Source organism: Mesocricetus auratus, unplaced genomic scaffold (genome assembly GCF_017639785.1).
Source record: "Mesocricetus auratus isolate SY011 unplaced genomic scaffold, BCM_Maur_2.0 Super-Scaffold_100026, whole genome shotgun sequence".
In the NCBI taxonomy this organism is placed as follows: domain Eukaryota; kingdom Metazoa; phylum Chordata; class Mammalia; order Rodentia; family Cricetidae; genus Mesocricetus; species Mesocricetus auratus.
In genome coordinates, this window is record NW_024429207.1 from 19,179,762 (window position 1) to 19,195,411 (window position 15,650).

General features: G+C 42.0%; 1 long non-coding RNA gene across 1 annotated transcript in view; it reads left to right on the top strand.

Moving 5' to 3' along the window:
* Positions 1-14,091, top strand: part of LOC110340298 — a 32,352-nt gene extending 18,261 nt beyond the window's left edge. The window contains exon 3 of the long non-coding RNA XR_002382080.1: positions 13,889-14,091. This is a non-coding gene — a long non-coding RNA (uncharacterized LOC110340298). The remainder of the gene's footprint in view (positions 1-13,888) is intronic.
* Positions 14,092-15,650: the final 1,559 nt, after the last annotated feature.

The following is a 15,650-nucleotide window of genomic DNA, read 5'->3' on the forward strand; positions in this document are numbered from 1 at the left end:
CTTCTAAGTTTATCATTTTATTTGTTTATTTTGGCAGTCATATAGAAACATGAAATGCTACTATAAAGGGCAATAAATGTGTAGCTGTGAAATATGTAGATTTATATTTCACTGTGCAAACCAACATAAAATCACACAGTGCACACAAGCACCCTCCCCCCCCACACCAACACACGTAAATGTAAATGTAAGCTGATATGAAATAAGTATCAGAGTTTTGGGGAAAAAGGGGAGCAAATCTGGCTTGTTAAAGAGTATTATTTTATTTTTAATTATGTATATGTACTCAAAAGTGCAATTTCCAGATGAATCAGAAGATGTGGGAATCTCAGAAGCTAGAGTTACAGGTGGTTAGAACCTGCCCTGCAAGGGTGCTAGAGAACAAACATGGATGCTCAGGAAAAGGAACATGAGATCCTAACCACTCAGCCATCTCTCAGCCCCTAAGTCTGATTCTTCTTCTGTCCCCCCAGCCCCAAGCAGGCTTTTTCTGTAGAGGCCTGGATAACTGGGAACTCACTCTCTCACTTTGTAGACCAGGCTGGCCTCGAACTCATACACATCTGCTTACTTCTACCTCCGGAGTGAGTGCTGTAGTTAAAGGCATGAACAACCACCTCTGCCACCGCTGCTACCTGGTCTTCTTATTCTTTTCCTTTTTTAAAAATAGCTTCCTCATACAATATACTCTGATTAAGTTTTCCCCTTTAACAACTACTCCCAGATCCTCCGCACCTCCCCACTCACTCAAATCCACACCCCTTCACACACACACACTCTCTCTCTCTCTCTCTCTCTCTCTCTCTCTCTCTCTCTCTCTCTCTCTCTCTCTCTCTCTCTCTCTCATACACACACACACACACATGCATGCACACACATTCTCTCTCTCACTGTAATTATAAGCAAAAGACCTTTAAGGTTAAAAAAAATCCAAAAATAGCATTGAATTTGTTTTGTGTTGGCCATTAAGTCTGATTCTTAATAATCACGCATACAAGAAATATTATCCCAAAGGACAAAAATGTTCACTCGTGGCCAATTCCCTCTCCCTCAACAGTCTAAGGGAAACCAGGTTGTTTTGGGCTCATGGTTTCTCAACATTCAGTCCCTCTTGACAATAGAGGGTGCATGGCAACTCTCATCACAGCAAACCAAGGAGCGCAGGAATGAGGCTTCCCTGTGCTTGGGTGACACTATTCTTTACTCTTTGTATTTCTTCCAGTCTCTGCCTACAGGTTCAGGGGTCCACCTGTCACCCTCAGTTAGTCTTTCCTGGAAACTCCCTCACCAATGAACCTCAGTGTGCTTCACCTGTCTCTTAGATGACTCAACTCTAAATTTAGTCAACTTGACAGTGAAAATTTACTATTATATTTAACTTCCTCCAAGAATATTTTTTCCTGATCCAGGTTTTTCAGGTACCTATCGTAATCAATGTGCTTCAATATTCTTTTTTTTTTCCCTTGAAAGGAAATTATTTATTTATTTATTTATTTATTTATTTATTTATTTTCTCCAGATTTATTTTGGTAAAAAAAATCAGATATAACCTTTCAAAAATTACATTAATGTTTAACATGCATTCAAATAACTTTCTTTTTTTTTCCAGTTTAAATTTAGATAAGAAACGAGGTTGCTTCACAAGTCAGTTCCAGGTCCCGCTCCCATTCCCTCCCTCCTCCCGTGCCATCCCCCAACCCCCCCGTTATCCCCTCATTCCCCCAGGGAGGGTGAGGCCCTCCATGGGGGTGTCCATAGTCTGTCATTTCATATAGGGCAGGGCCTAGACCCTTCCCCAAGAGTTCAGGGTGAGAGTGCACCTCACATTGTTCTATGGGAGTCCAAAGTCCGTGTATATGCTTGGGATGGGTACTGATCTGCTGCCCAAGGCTCAATAGGTTCCCTAGGCCTCTTCACTGACACCCAGATTCAGGGGGTCTTGATCAGTCCCATGCTGGATTCCCAGGCTGATGCCTGGGATTCAAGAGTTAACCTTTGTCTGGTCAGCTGTTTCTGGGGGTTAAACCAGCCCAGTCTTAATCCGTTTGATCATCAGTCCTCCCTCTCTGTTACTGGCTTTCTTGAGTTCAGCTCAGTACTTAACAGGCCACTAAATGAAGTTTCTGTTTCCCAGACTCTCTGGCCATAGGATTGTAGGCTGGCACTCCCCAGATCTATGTCTAAAATCCATATATGAGAGAGTACATGCCATGTTTCTCTTTTTGTGACTGGGTTACCTCACTCAGGATGGTTTCTTCTAGTGTCATCCATTTGCCTGCGAATCTCATGATTCCATTATTTTTTTCTGCTGAATAGTACTCCATTGTGTAGATGTACCACATTTTCTCTATCCACTCTTCGGGTGAGGGACATCTAGGTTGCTTCCAAGTTCTGGCTATTACAAATAGAGCTGCTATGAACATAGTGGAACAGACATCTTTGTTGTATGAATGGGCATCTTTTGGATATATGCCTAAGAGTGGAGTTGCTGGGTCTTGTGGTAGGTTTATTCCCATTTTTCTGAGGAATCTCCATACTGATTTCCAAAGTGTCTGAACCAGTTGGCACTCCCACCAGCAATGGAGGAGTGTTCCCCTTTCACCACATCCTCTCCAGCATAAATTGTCATTGGTGTTTTTGATTTTAGCCATTCTGACAGGAGTGAGATGGTATCTCAGAGTTGTTTTGATTTGCATTTCCCGGATGGCTAAGGATGTTGAGCACTTTCTCAAGTGCCTCTCAGCCATTTTAGACTCCTCTATTGAAAACTCTCTATTTAGTTCTGCAGCCCACTTTTTAATTGGGTCCTTTGCTGTTTTGGAGACTTGCTTCTTGAGTTCTTTGTAAATTTTGGAGATCAACCCTCTGTCAGATGTGGGATTAGTGAATATTTTTTCCCATTCTGTGGGCTGCCTTTTGTTTTGCTGACTGTGTCCTTTGCCTTACAGAAGCTTCTCAGTTTCAGGAGGTCCCATTTATTAATTGTTGATCTCACTGTCTGTGCTAGTGGTGTTATGTTCAGGAAGCTGTCTCCTGTACCAATTTGTTCAAGGGTACCACCCACTTTCTCTTCTAAGAGGTTCAGTGTGGCTGGATTTATGTTGAGGTCTTTGATCCATTTGGACTTAAGTTTTGTGCATGGCGATAAACATGGATCGATCCGCATTCTTCTACATGCCAGTCTCCAATTATGCCAGCACCATTTGTTGAAGATGCTTTCTTTATTCCATTGTATATTTTTAGCTTCTTTGTCAAAGATCAGATGTTCGTACGTGTGTGGGTTAATACCCGGATTTTCAATTCGATTCCATTGGTCTACCTGTCTATTTTTGTGCCAATACCAAGCTGTTTTCAGGACTATAGCTCTATAATAGAGCTTGAGGTCAGGGATGGTGATGCCTCCGGACGTTGCCTTGTTGAACAGGGTTGTTTTGGCTATCCTGGGCCTTTTGTTTTTCCATACAAAATTGATTATTGTTCTTTCAAGGTCTGTGAAGAATTGTGCTGGGATTTTAATGGGGATTGCATTGAATCTGTAGATTGCTTTTGGCAGGATTGCCATTTTTACTACATTGATCCTACCTATCCAAGAGCATGGGAGATCTTTCCATTTTCTGAGGGCTTCTTTAATTTCTTTCTTTAAGGATTCAAAGTTCTTACGATACAGGTCTTTCACTTGTTTGGTTAGCGTTACCCCAAGGTATTTTATGTTGTTTGTGGCAATTGTAAAGGGTGATGTTTCTCTGATTTCTCTTTCAGCCCTTTTATCATCTATATATAGTAGGGCTACTGATTTTCTTGATTTGATCTTGTAGCCTGCCACTTTGCTGAAGGTGTTAATCAGCTGTAAGAGTTCCCTGGTAGAGTTCTTTGGGTCATTGATGTAAACTATCATATCGTCTGCAAACAGTGAAAGTTTGACCTCTTCCTTCCCAATTTGTATCCCCTTGATCCCCCTTTGTTGTCGTATGGCAATAGCTAGAACTTCAAGTACCATGTTGAAAAGGTATGGAGAGAGTGGACAGCCTTGTTTTGTTCCTGATTTTAGAGGAATTGCGTTGAGTTTCTGCCCATTTAGTTTGATGTTGGCTGTTGGTTTACTGTATATAGCTTTTATTATGTTTAAGTATGTCCCTGTTATCCCAGATCTCTCCAAGACCTTTACCATGAAGGGGTGTTGGATTTTGTCAAAGGCTTTTTCAGCATCTAGTGAGATGATCATGTGATTTTTGTTTTTCAGCTTGTTTATATGGTGGATTACGTTGATGGATTTTCGTATGTTGAACCATCCCTGCATCCCTGGGATGAAACCTACTTGATCGTGGTGAATGATTGTTTTGATGTGTTCTTGGATCCGATTTGCCAGTATTTTATTGAGTATTTTTTCATCAATGTTCATGAGGGATATTGGTCTGAAGTTCTCTTTCTTAGTTGTATCTTTGTGTGGCTTGGGGATCAAGGTTATTGAAGCCTCATAGAAAGAGTTTGGTAAAGAACCTTCTGCTTCTATTGTGTGGAACACTTTGAGAAGAATTGGTATAAGCTGTTCTTTGAATTTGTGGTAGAATTCTGCACTGAGGCCATCTGGACCTGGACTTTTTTTGGTTGGGAGACTTTTGATGACAGCTTCTATTTCCATAGGGGTTATAGGTCTATTTAAATTGCTTATCTGTTCTTGATTTAGTTTTGGCAAATGATAGCTGTCCAGGAAGTCATCCATTTCCTTTAAATTTTCAAATTTTGTGGAGTACAGGTTTTCAAAGTATGACCTAATGATTCTCTGGATTTCCTCAGAGTCTGTTGTTATGTCCCCCTTTTCATTTCTGATTTTGTTAATTTGCGTGTTCAGTTTCTGCTGTTTGGTAAGTTTGGACAAAGGTTTGTCTATCTTGTTGATTTTCTCAAAGAACCAACTCTTCGTTGCATTGATTCTTTGTATTGTTTTCCTGGTTTCTACTTTATTGATTTCAGCCCTCAATTTGATTATTTCCTGGCGTCTACTCCTCCTGGGGGAGTTTGCTTCTTTGTGTTCTAGAGCTTTTAGCTGTGATGTTAATTCTCTGGTATAACTGTTCTCCTGTTTCTTCATGTGAGCACTTAGTGCTATGAACTTCCCCCGTAGCACTGCTTTCAAAGTGTCCCATAGGTTTGGGTATGTTGTGTCTCCATTTTCATTGAATTCAAGGAAGTCTTTAATTTCTTTTTTTATTTCCTCTTTGATCCAGGGATGGTGCAGTTGAGCATTATTCAATTTCCATGAGTTTGTAGGTTTTCTGCAATTTGTGTTGTTGTTGAATTCTAATTTTAAGGCATGGTGGTCTGATAAGATGCATGGAGTTATTCCAATTTTTTTGTAGCTGCTGAGGTTTGATATGTTGCCAAGTATGTGGTCGATTTTTGAGAAGGTTCCATGTGGTGGTGAGAAGAAGTATATTCTTTTTTATGTGGATGAAATGTTCTATAGATATCTGCTAATCCCAGTTGGGTCATTACTTCTATTAGACCCTTTGCTTCTTTGTTGAGTTTCTGTCTGGTATTCCTGTCTAGTGGTGAGAGTGGTGTGTTGAAATCTCCCACTATAACTGTGTGGGGCTTTAGATGAGATTTAAGTTCTAATAATGTTTCTTTAACGAATGTGGATGCCTTTGTCTTGGGGGCATAGATGTTCAGGATAGACACTTCATCTTGGTGGGTTTCACCTGTGATGAGTATGTAATGACCTCCTTTATCTCTTTTGATTGATTTTATTTTAAAGTCTTTTGTTAGATATTAGGATTGCTACCCCTGCTTGTTTCTTGGGTCCATTTGATTGAAAAATTTTTTCCCAACCTTTAACTCTCAGGTAATGTCTGTCTTTGAGGGTGAGGTGTGTTTCTTGTATGCAGCAGAAGGAAGGGTTCTGTCTTTGAATCCATTCTGCTAGTCTGTGTCTTTTTATGGGTGAGTTAAGGCCATTAATATTGAGGGATATTAATGACCATTGATTGCTCATCCTTCTTCGATTTGCGATGGTTGTTGTTGGTGGAATTATGTATGGAATTTCACCCCTTTGTTCTTTTGGCTGTTGGTAGAGAGGGATTCTCTAATGCTTATGTTTTTCTGGTTGTAGTTAGCTTCCTTGGGTTGGAGTTTTCCTTCCAAAATTTTCTGTAGGGCTGGGTTAGTGGACACATGTTGCTTGAATCTAGTTTTGTCATGGAATATCTTGTTTTCTCCGTCTATAGTGATTGAGAGCTTTGCCGGGTATAGTAGTCTGGGCTGGCATCCATGGTCTCTTAGTGTAGGTAGAATATCTATCCAGGACCTTCTGGCTTTCAGAGTTTCCATGGAGAAATCAGGTGTAATTCTGATAGGTCTGCCTTTATATGTTACTTGACCTTTTTCCTTAGCTGCTCTTAATATTCTTTCTTTATTCTGTATGTTTGGGGTCTTGATTATTATGTGGCGAGGGGATTTTTTTTGTGGTCCACTCTATTTGGTGTTCTGTAGGCTTCTTGTACCTTCATTGGCATGTCTTTCTTAAGGTTGGGAAAGTTTTCTTCTATGATTTTGTTGAATATGCCTTCTGCCCCTTTGAGGTGGATTTCTTCTCCTTCTTCTATACCTATTATTCTTAGGTTTGGTCTTTTCATGGTGTCTCATATTTCCTGGATGTTTTGTGTTAAGGATTTGTTGGATTTAAGGTTTTCTTTGGTTGATAAATCCATTTCTCCTAGCGTATCTTCAACACTTGAGATTCTCTCTTCCATCTCTTCTATTCTGTTGGTAATGCTTGTGTTGGTAGTGCCTGACTGTTTGTCCAGCTTTTCTATTTTCTGCCTTCTTCAGATTGTGTTTTTTTTAATGACTCTATTTCAGTTTTCAACGCTTGCAGTGTTTGCATTGCTTCTTGCAATTTTCTGTTTATCTGTTTGTCCGTTTGTTGCCTTTTATGAATTTTTGGTTTGTTCTTTCTTCCATTTCTTGCATTTTTTGGTTTGCTTTTTGTTCCATTTCTCGCATTTTGTGCTTTGTTTCTTCTTCCATTTCCTGCCTTTTTTGGTTTGTTTCTTCTTCCATTTTTTTCATTTTTTCTTTATTTTTTCTACCATTTCTTGCATTTTTTGCTTTGTTTCTTCTTCCATTTCCTGCCCTTTTTGGTATGATTCTTCTTCCAATTCTTGCATTTTTTGCTGTTTTTTCTTCCATTTCTTGCATTTTTTGCTTCATTTCTTCTTCCATTTCCTGCCTTTTTTGGTTTGTTTTTTCTTCCAATTCTTGCATTTTTTGGTTTGTTTTTCATCCAATTCTTGCATTTTTTGGTTTGTTTTTTCTTCCATTTCTTGCATTTTTTGGTTTGTTTTTTCTTCCATTTCTTTGAGGGATTTTCTAATATCCTCTTTTAGGGCCTCTATCATTTTCATGAAAGTGCTTTTAAGGTCGTTCTCTTCTGCTTCGTTCGCATTGGAATGTTGGGGTCTTGCTGGTGTGGAGTCTCTAGAATCTGGCGGTGTCATATTTGTTTTTCTGTTGCTGACTCTGTTTTTGTATTGTCTCTTTCCCATCTCTTCTTCTAGTGTGTGCAGAAAGAGCCCCTTACTGGTCTGGGGACCAGAGTTCCCTTTTGGTGGGTGCTAGCAAGTCCAATAATCTGGTGGTTCTTCTATTCCTTGTCCAAATGCTGGTCCGTGGGTGGTGAAGAAGAACAGGAATCTGGGGCGCTTAGCCTCCTACCTGGTCCCCTGGATCCTATGCTGGGTCCTGTTGTACCTGATCCAGAACAGCTACTCCCCTGGTCTCCCTGGCTCCTCTGGTTTCCTGGTCTCGTTGGTGGGAGAGAAGATCTGGAGTCTGCGGTGCTTGGCTCCCGCCGAGATTGGGAGCTCTGTGCAGTTCCCAGGCGATCTGCAGGCACTGGAACACAGGCCGGGAAGCCGGCCTGTTTACCTGATGCTGCCGGAGGGATAGCTACTTCCCTGGACTCCCAGGCTCCTCTCGTTTCCTGGTCTTGATGGTGGGAGAGAAGATCTGGAGTCTGGGGTGCTTGGCTCCCGCCGGGATTGGGAGCTTTGTGCAGTTCCCAGGTGATCTGCAGGCGCTGGAACACAGGCCGGGAAGCCGGCCTGTTTACCTGATGCTGCCTGAGGGACAGCTGCTTCCCTGTACTCCCAGCCTCCTCTCGTTTCCTGGTTTCATTGGTGGGAGAGAAGATCTGGAGTCTGGCGTGCTTGGCTCCCGCCGGGATTGGGAGCTCTGTGCAGTTCCCAGGCGATCTGCAGGCACTGGAACACCCTAAACTCAGGTTTGCATGAGGGTGTCTGTATTAGAAGGCATGCAGCCTCAGCTGGAATTCAGGCTGAGTGATGTTGGGTGTCCTGGGTGTTGTGGGATATCTATACACTGTGTGAAGATGTAGGCAGAGAGAGAGAGGGGAGGGGGTAAGGAAGGAGGGAGGGAGGGAAGGAGGGAGGGAGAATGGTAGAGTCACCGGTGAGTTGCCAGGGAGGCATTGAAGAGGTTTGACATACAGTGCAGAGTAGGGGTAACTGAGCTACAGGACAGAACATAGATGGATAGAAACAGGTTAATGTAAGTTATAAGAGCTAGTTGGGGAAAAGTATAAGCTAAGGCCAAGCTTTTATAACAGTAAGTCTTCCTGTCCTTATTGTGGTCTGATGGCTCAATTCAGTCCAACAATAAAGCTTGCTACACCTAGGCAATTATTAGTGCTAGGCCTCAATTTCCCCAGTTATAAGATGCAAACAATAGTATATCCTCTGTCTCCACTGATCACAACTTTGGTTCAGCGAGACGAAGGTATACTTTAAAATAACAGGTATAAGTTTATAAACAAAAAGGGCAAATTCAGATTCATAACTAATACTTCACAAAACAGCACAATACAAAAGAACTCTCTTTGCCATAAAAATGTTCTGTAGATGCTGTCCGGTACTGGGTAGCTACTGGGCAAGTCAAATGTGGTGAATGCAATTAGGAGAGTCAAGTTTCCTTTAACATCACTTTATAATTTTAATGACACATAGTGAGTGACCGCTGGATACAGATAGAGACTAGTGGTATCTGTTGTTGAGCTTCTCAACATTCATTTCATATTTCTCCAATGGTAGTACCTTAACGGAGTTATGATTTGAATGTGCAATGTCTCCCTCAGACTCATCTTTCAACAATGCCATTCCCCGCAAAGAGCAATATCTGGGGAAACTTGGAACCTTCATGAGGTAGACCCCACCTGACAGAAGCAGGTTGCTAAAGGAGTGCCTTTGGCTACACAATTCAACTCTTGGCTTCTCTGTTTCCTGGCCCAACAGAGGAGCAACCTCATCCTCACACTTCTGCCCATGATGGTGCTGCTCAGCATATCTTCCCACTGGGATGGACTGAAAACCTCTTCAGCTGTGAGTCCGAGTATTTTGGTCACAGTCATGTAAAATGAACTAACTTGGAGGATCATCTCTCATTGGCTGTGTGCAGTCTTTGGAAACCATAGGTGCCTGGCCCCAGTGAGGCCAGAGACCCATACCCCCTGCCAGGACTTTGAATTCTGAGTTAAGTTTGCAGGGACTGGGAGCAAACAAAACTGAGTGGAGAGTCTCTTCCCCACACCAGGTTCTCTGTTTGCAAATGCCCAGTGATTCAGCCACCACTTCTCTGAAGACCAACTCACATTGTGTCAATTAAACTAGCCCCTATGGATTGGAAATAGCCTAACCAAAAAGTGTGATGCAACAGTTCTAAAAAATGCTTGCATGGTACCAAGCAGAGTGAGAAAAATTGCAAGAGCTAATTTTGCAGACATTCCATGGCATGTGTGTGTGTTTTATGTGTGAATAATTTCTAGATTTATGCAACTCTATTCAAATAAAACATTAGATATTTCTTTTGTCTTGCAGTCTGGAAATACCTCTTTAAAGTAAAACTACATAGACATATTGGCAGGAATGATTGTGCTTAAAATTTCCCCAGATCCCATGTTCTCTTCAACACTTCTCCATCTTTCTTTAAGGTTCAGTGGTTTCTGTTGTTTTCAAATCTCATTACATCTTTGCTAGAAATCCCTCCAGTGGCTTCCTGTCTCATGCAGAGTGAAAACATCTTCTTCAGGAAATTCTTACAGAATTAATAAAAAGTTTTAAAGTGGGGAGGGCTAACTGAACCCCTCAGGGTTTACAGACAGTACTTTTAGATAGAAAATGTCACACTGGACATTCCACTGGGATCCCACCAGCACAAACTGTGGGTTATAAGGGTGAAATGGACTTTATCAACCAAGCTATGGTTTGGGAAATCCCTCCTGCTTCAGAATACATAGTTGCAGCTAAAATATGTGCTCTTCCTTGACACAATAAGCCATAAAATAAAGGAAGTTAGCACAGCAATCATGCTGCCAATATCTCAAAGTATAATTTTATTTTATTAGGATAAATAAAATTAAATCTAGAAAAAGGTAGCTAGTCATTTAATGATCAATTAACGAGCAGTCCTATGCATGTAAATGAGAAACATTTATACAAAAATATTTAATGGTCTAAGAACATGAATAAAATTACTTGTTTTTCTTGCCTTGAAAGGGGGGATCTTCTGGGACATGCAGGGATGACCCCACCCTGGTATGCTCCTGGACTCTCACTTTTCTTCACTCCATTGCAGAGCTGGTCTGACATGCCAACCGTGGTCCTCCTACCTGCTCTTCCTTTACCAGGGATTCTCCTCCATAGCTATCTTTAAGGCCATCCCCTGAACCCTTCGAGTCACCTGAGTGTGCCTGTGTCCTCTTGCCGAACTCCTCCCCTTAGTTCCCCTTTCTGTTATGTTTTTTTCCTGGAACTGAATGATCACCAAGAATACCATAAACTTATTTTTCTTATCATTTTCTCCCTCCCAGTTGAATACAAACCATGCCAGTATAGAACTCTTGTGTTTATTCTGTATTCCTTACAACTTAGACCAGTACCCAGTGCCTAAGAGGCACTCAACAAAAATATTCCAAATGAACCAATCTTCCCCAACCTGCAGAGATTTGTTTTCAATTCCCATGTCTTTTCGTCCTCAGATATTTCCTTATATTCCTTCTCCTTGGCAAATCTGCCAACCTAAGAAGGATGCCCTGCTTGTAAACTGCGTTAGTCTCGATGATTATGAAATGCTTTTATATTCAACAAATTCAATTAATTTTGTAGAGTCTATTTCAAGTTCCTGGCTCTATTTTAAATGCCAGGAGGTGGCAGCCTCTCTTGATGTCTTTGGCTGTATCCCTTGACCCAGATAACAGTACTTGCAGGTGTAAGTACCAAATCCCTTAACTTCAGGTGTAAGTACCAAATCCCTTAACTTCAGGCAGTCTTCCACCTCTGTGGAGCTTCTGGACCTTTCTCATCAGTCAGTATCCTTTATACTTTGTCTTGCACTAGGAGACCTTGCCTGTGACCAGTTATAATCATAAACATGAGATAACACCATTTGCTTAAGGGAGAGAGAGCAGGAAGGAAAATGTCCCATCTTTCATGTCACCTCATAAGACATACACTTTCATCAACGGTTCTGAGCCCTAAGTGTCCGTAGGAGTAACTTTTCACTATATGTCCCAATCAGCCATGTTCTCTTGTCTACCTCATATGGCCATTTCCTTACCTGAAGTTCTTAGGATCATCTCCCAGCTGGGCTCTCTGCACCCAACTCTGGTTCTTAGATGGTCAGCAGCAGAGAAGGAAGAGGACAGGACTGTCCCCCACAATCGCTATGTCCAGTGGAACTGGAAGATAAAAGGTGCTGAGAAATTCTTGGGGCCCTCTGGCTAAGCAGAGATCCCATAGCCCTGCTCTGGAAAACAACTTGTGACCCGAGAGGCAGCTGCATGTTGGCACTGCAGAGGTTTTCTGGTCAACCCTGCAACTTTGCCCCAGGCTTAATGCAGCAACGCACTCAACTGCACAGGGATGCAGGGCCAGGACGAGAATCTTAAATGCACCTTTGAGTTCCAGGTCACCTTTGTCTTAGTTCATTTTCTGTTGCCTTAACAGAATACCCAGGATTGGGCCACTTACAAGGAAAAGAGCTTTGTTGATCCCATGGTTCTGGAGACAGGCAAGTCCCAGGCTAGGTAGCTGTGTCTGTCTTCTTGGCTGCAACATACAATGTGAAAGCGGAAGCAGCAGACACACTTACACAATGAGCTCATGAGCAAGAGTGGACGATGAGGTGCTAGGCTGTCAGAAAAGGAACTGGCCCTAGAAACACCTCACTGATTCTTGTGGGACCCACCTAGATACCTCAGAAAAGTGAAGCTCCACCAAATCTCAGTAACATTCCATTAGGAATCTGATTTCATGATGAACTTTAACGAAGCTAATTGCATCCCATTCAAACTGTACCTCTGTCCTCAGAGTACGGTGGTACTCGAGAGAGTGTAGGTCACCTTCCTGGGTCACCTTCCGTTCTCATCTGTCCTTGAAGGATGCCCTTTCCTCCTTTGCCTTGCTCTTTTTCCTTCTTCCCTCAGAAAAACGAACCCCGGGAGGATAAAGTGACAGAGTCGAGCTTTTCCATGGCTGCAGAGGACCCTGACAGAGGGGTGGGTGGTTCCACCATGATTCACACCTCAGGTTGAATACACACTGGCTTCAGAGAACAACTAGATCATTCAGAACACATCCGAGTGGAGTTTGCCAGCAATGACATAATCACTGGACGACATCAAGCCCAGCCCCGTATGCACAGCTGCTGCTAACTACAAAATGAGGTTGATACTGATTGATTATCTTATCACAGGTCATAAATCCCCATTTCAATTAACATGCAAAAGAGAAGCAGTTATCTTGTTTGGAACTGCAATAGAAAGTTGATTTTTTACTTAGGATTTATTCTTTTATTTTTGTTTCCCTAGCATTCTAGACTGATGAGAACACAGGCTTCAATTTATTTGGCACTCTCCTCTCCTCTCCTCTCCTCTCCTCTCCTCTCCTCTCCTCTCCTCTCCTCTCCTCTCCTCTCCTCTCCCCTCTTCTTCCCCTCTTCTTCCCCTCTTCTGCTCTCTCTCTCTCTCTCTCTCTCTCTCTCTCTCTCTCTCTCTCTCATACACACACACACACACACACACACACACACACACACACATTATGTCTTTATCCAGTGATGTGGGGTTACGTGATCAATACATCAGAAGCTCAGAATCTAATCGAAAGCAGCCATTGCAAACAATGGTACAGGAACCCCAGAACCCTGATGAGATGTCTTGTAGCCACTGAGACCCTACAAGGGACAGCATTAAGCTACAGAATTCTGGACCCCACTCATACTTCACTAAAGTCTATTTATATATCAGTGCCCCAAAAGGATTTCTTTTGAGAACAAGACCCCATTGGTAACATTACGCTGTAAACTATGTTTATATTCTTATGCTTAGTGTCATCTTTATATTCTTCTTCAGTGTGGCTCACTCAGAAAGCACTACTTTGGAATTGATTATGCTAAGGATCTGTGCTTTACATGTTTTTGTGTCCTAGATCCCTCAGTTATATGACCCTAATTGCTTTTAAACTTCATAAGAATAATGTTGTGGTTTGCTAAGAGCACAGGACATTTGTTGATAACTTCCATGTGTTGATTTGTTAACTTTAATTGGTAACTTGGTAAACCATATCCTCGAGTGTGTGTGTGATATGTAGTATATGCATGTGTGAGCATATCCGTGTACGTATAGGGGGTGCACTTTGTCACTGTGTGTACAGGCCAGAGGTCAACATTAGTTATCTTTTTGTCACTCTCCTGTCTATTTTTTGTGGCAGGGTCTCTCACTGAACTTAAAACCCACTGATTAGCAGGCTGACTGGCCATCAGTCCCCTGGGATGTGCCTGTCTCTACCCTACCACAACTCTAATATTGGCATTACAGGTGCATGCCACTGTGCCCAACTCTTTATGAGTGCTGGGAAACCAAACTCATGCTTGGACGGAAACACTGTACCCACCGAGCTATTGTATACGAAGATGGAGTGGAATCCACTTTCCTAACTGCGAGTGGCCCTATGATGACATAGGGACACCCAAATGAATACAGGCCCTATGATGATATGGTGATACCCAACTGGATGCAGGGATGTTTCTGTTGTTCACCATTAGGACCCCAGACTTCATCTCCACACAGAAAATGTAAAACTTTGTACACCCATGACTATTTTGCCCTGTTATTAAATGGCATTTAGATAATAAATGATTCATCTTTGCTTCTGAAATGTGAATGGAAGCTTCCTTCCATGGGATCAATGTCCCAGAAACTGTGGATAATGTTTGCTGGATTCCTGCCTGGGTCCCTTTTCTGCTTCAGAGTCCCCAAATAACACACAGATGCTGGCCAATGTCTAGGGCTTCTTATCAGCTAGCTCTGTCTTAAGTATTAACCCATAACTACTAATATATATTTCTACAAGGTCTTATCTTACCGAGACTCTTCCATCCTTTCCTCCCAGGATCACATGGTGACTCCCTACTACATTTCCCAGAATCCTCCTTCTCTCCTAGTCCTGCCTATCTTGCTTCCCAGTTGACTGACAGTATTTCATTCATCAACCAATAAGGGAGACTTATTTACAGAATGACATCTTCCATCAGGATGAGAGTTGGGAAACTGCTGAACTCTTTCAGTATGATGGCCATTTCTTTGGAATTTAGAATTAAAATGAACTCGATTTTCCCATAGCATATAGATTAAGTTTCTAAAGATCACTGTATTAATGCCAAATATCTCCAAACACAACCTCAAATCTAGAGATCAGCACAATGAATGACAAATACATTCAGCTCGAGTTAACTTAGCCATGGAGAGGCCCCCAATGCTTAGCTTAATGTATGAAAAGAGAATAACAAAGAAGAGTTGGGTTTGAATGTGTGTGTGTTCACATGACATACACTTTATACTATACCATTGTAATAAACAAAGATACAGTCTCTGTGGCTATATAACAAAGGTTCATTTCTCCCCTCTCACTTCTGGTAGGCGACTTCCTATTACAGTTGCCAGTCTTTCTGTCTGCCCTCTAAGAAATATCTTACTCACTACTATTTGTTAAGTCTTTGTGTCATGTGGTACCATATAACCCCAAATTCTTGTAAGTCTTCTGTATTTTTTTAATTCTCCAAGTAGAAGTCAGATCAGCATGAATGCCTTCCGCTGCCACACTGTAGTTTTATATTATTTATGATTGCTATTATTGTCAGTATTTATAGCAATCATTAGGCAACAGGCATTTTGGCAGTCTCAGTCAGCAATCTGTCACTCTCCTCCTTGGTTGAAGGAACTGGAAAGGACACTAGAGGCTACACAGTACCCAAAGCTCCAGATAGTCTACGGTAAGAATGATGCAATACTCCTGTGAGAGACGAGGTCTGGAGGGGGAGGGGGACAAAAAGGGATGAAGATCTGACATTATCTCCAAACCCTGGAAGCCAGAGCATCAGAGATGAAACAGGAATGCATCATAGCAGACCCGATTCCAAGGACTTCAAAGGCTGCCTGCATCCTGAGCAGAAACAAAGGGTTCTTTTCCTCACAGCAAACAACAAAATTAGATATGCCAAAGAGGGTTTGTTTTCCTTTCGAGGCCAGAAGCAACTCCAACTCCTTGATCCCAATTTAGCATTCACAGTACCAAGCCCAC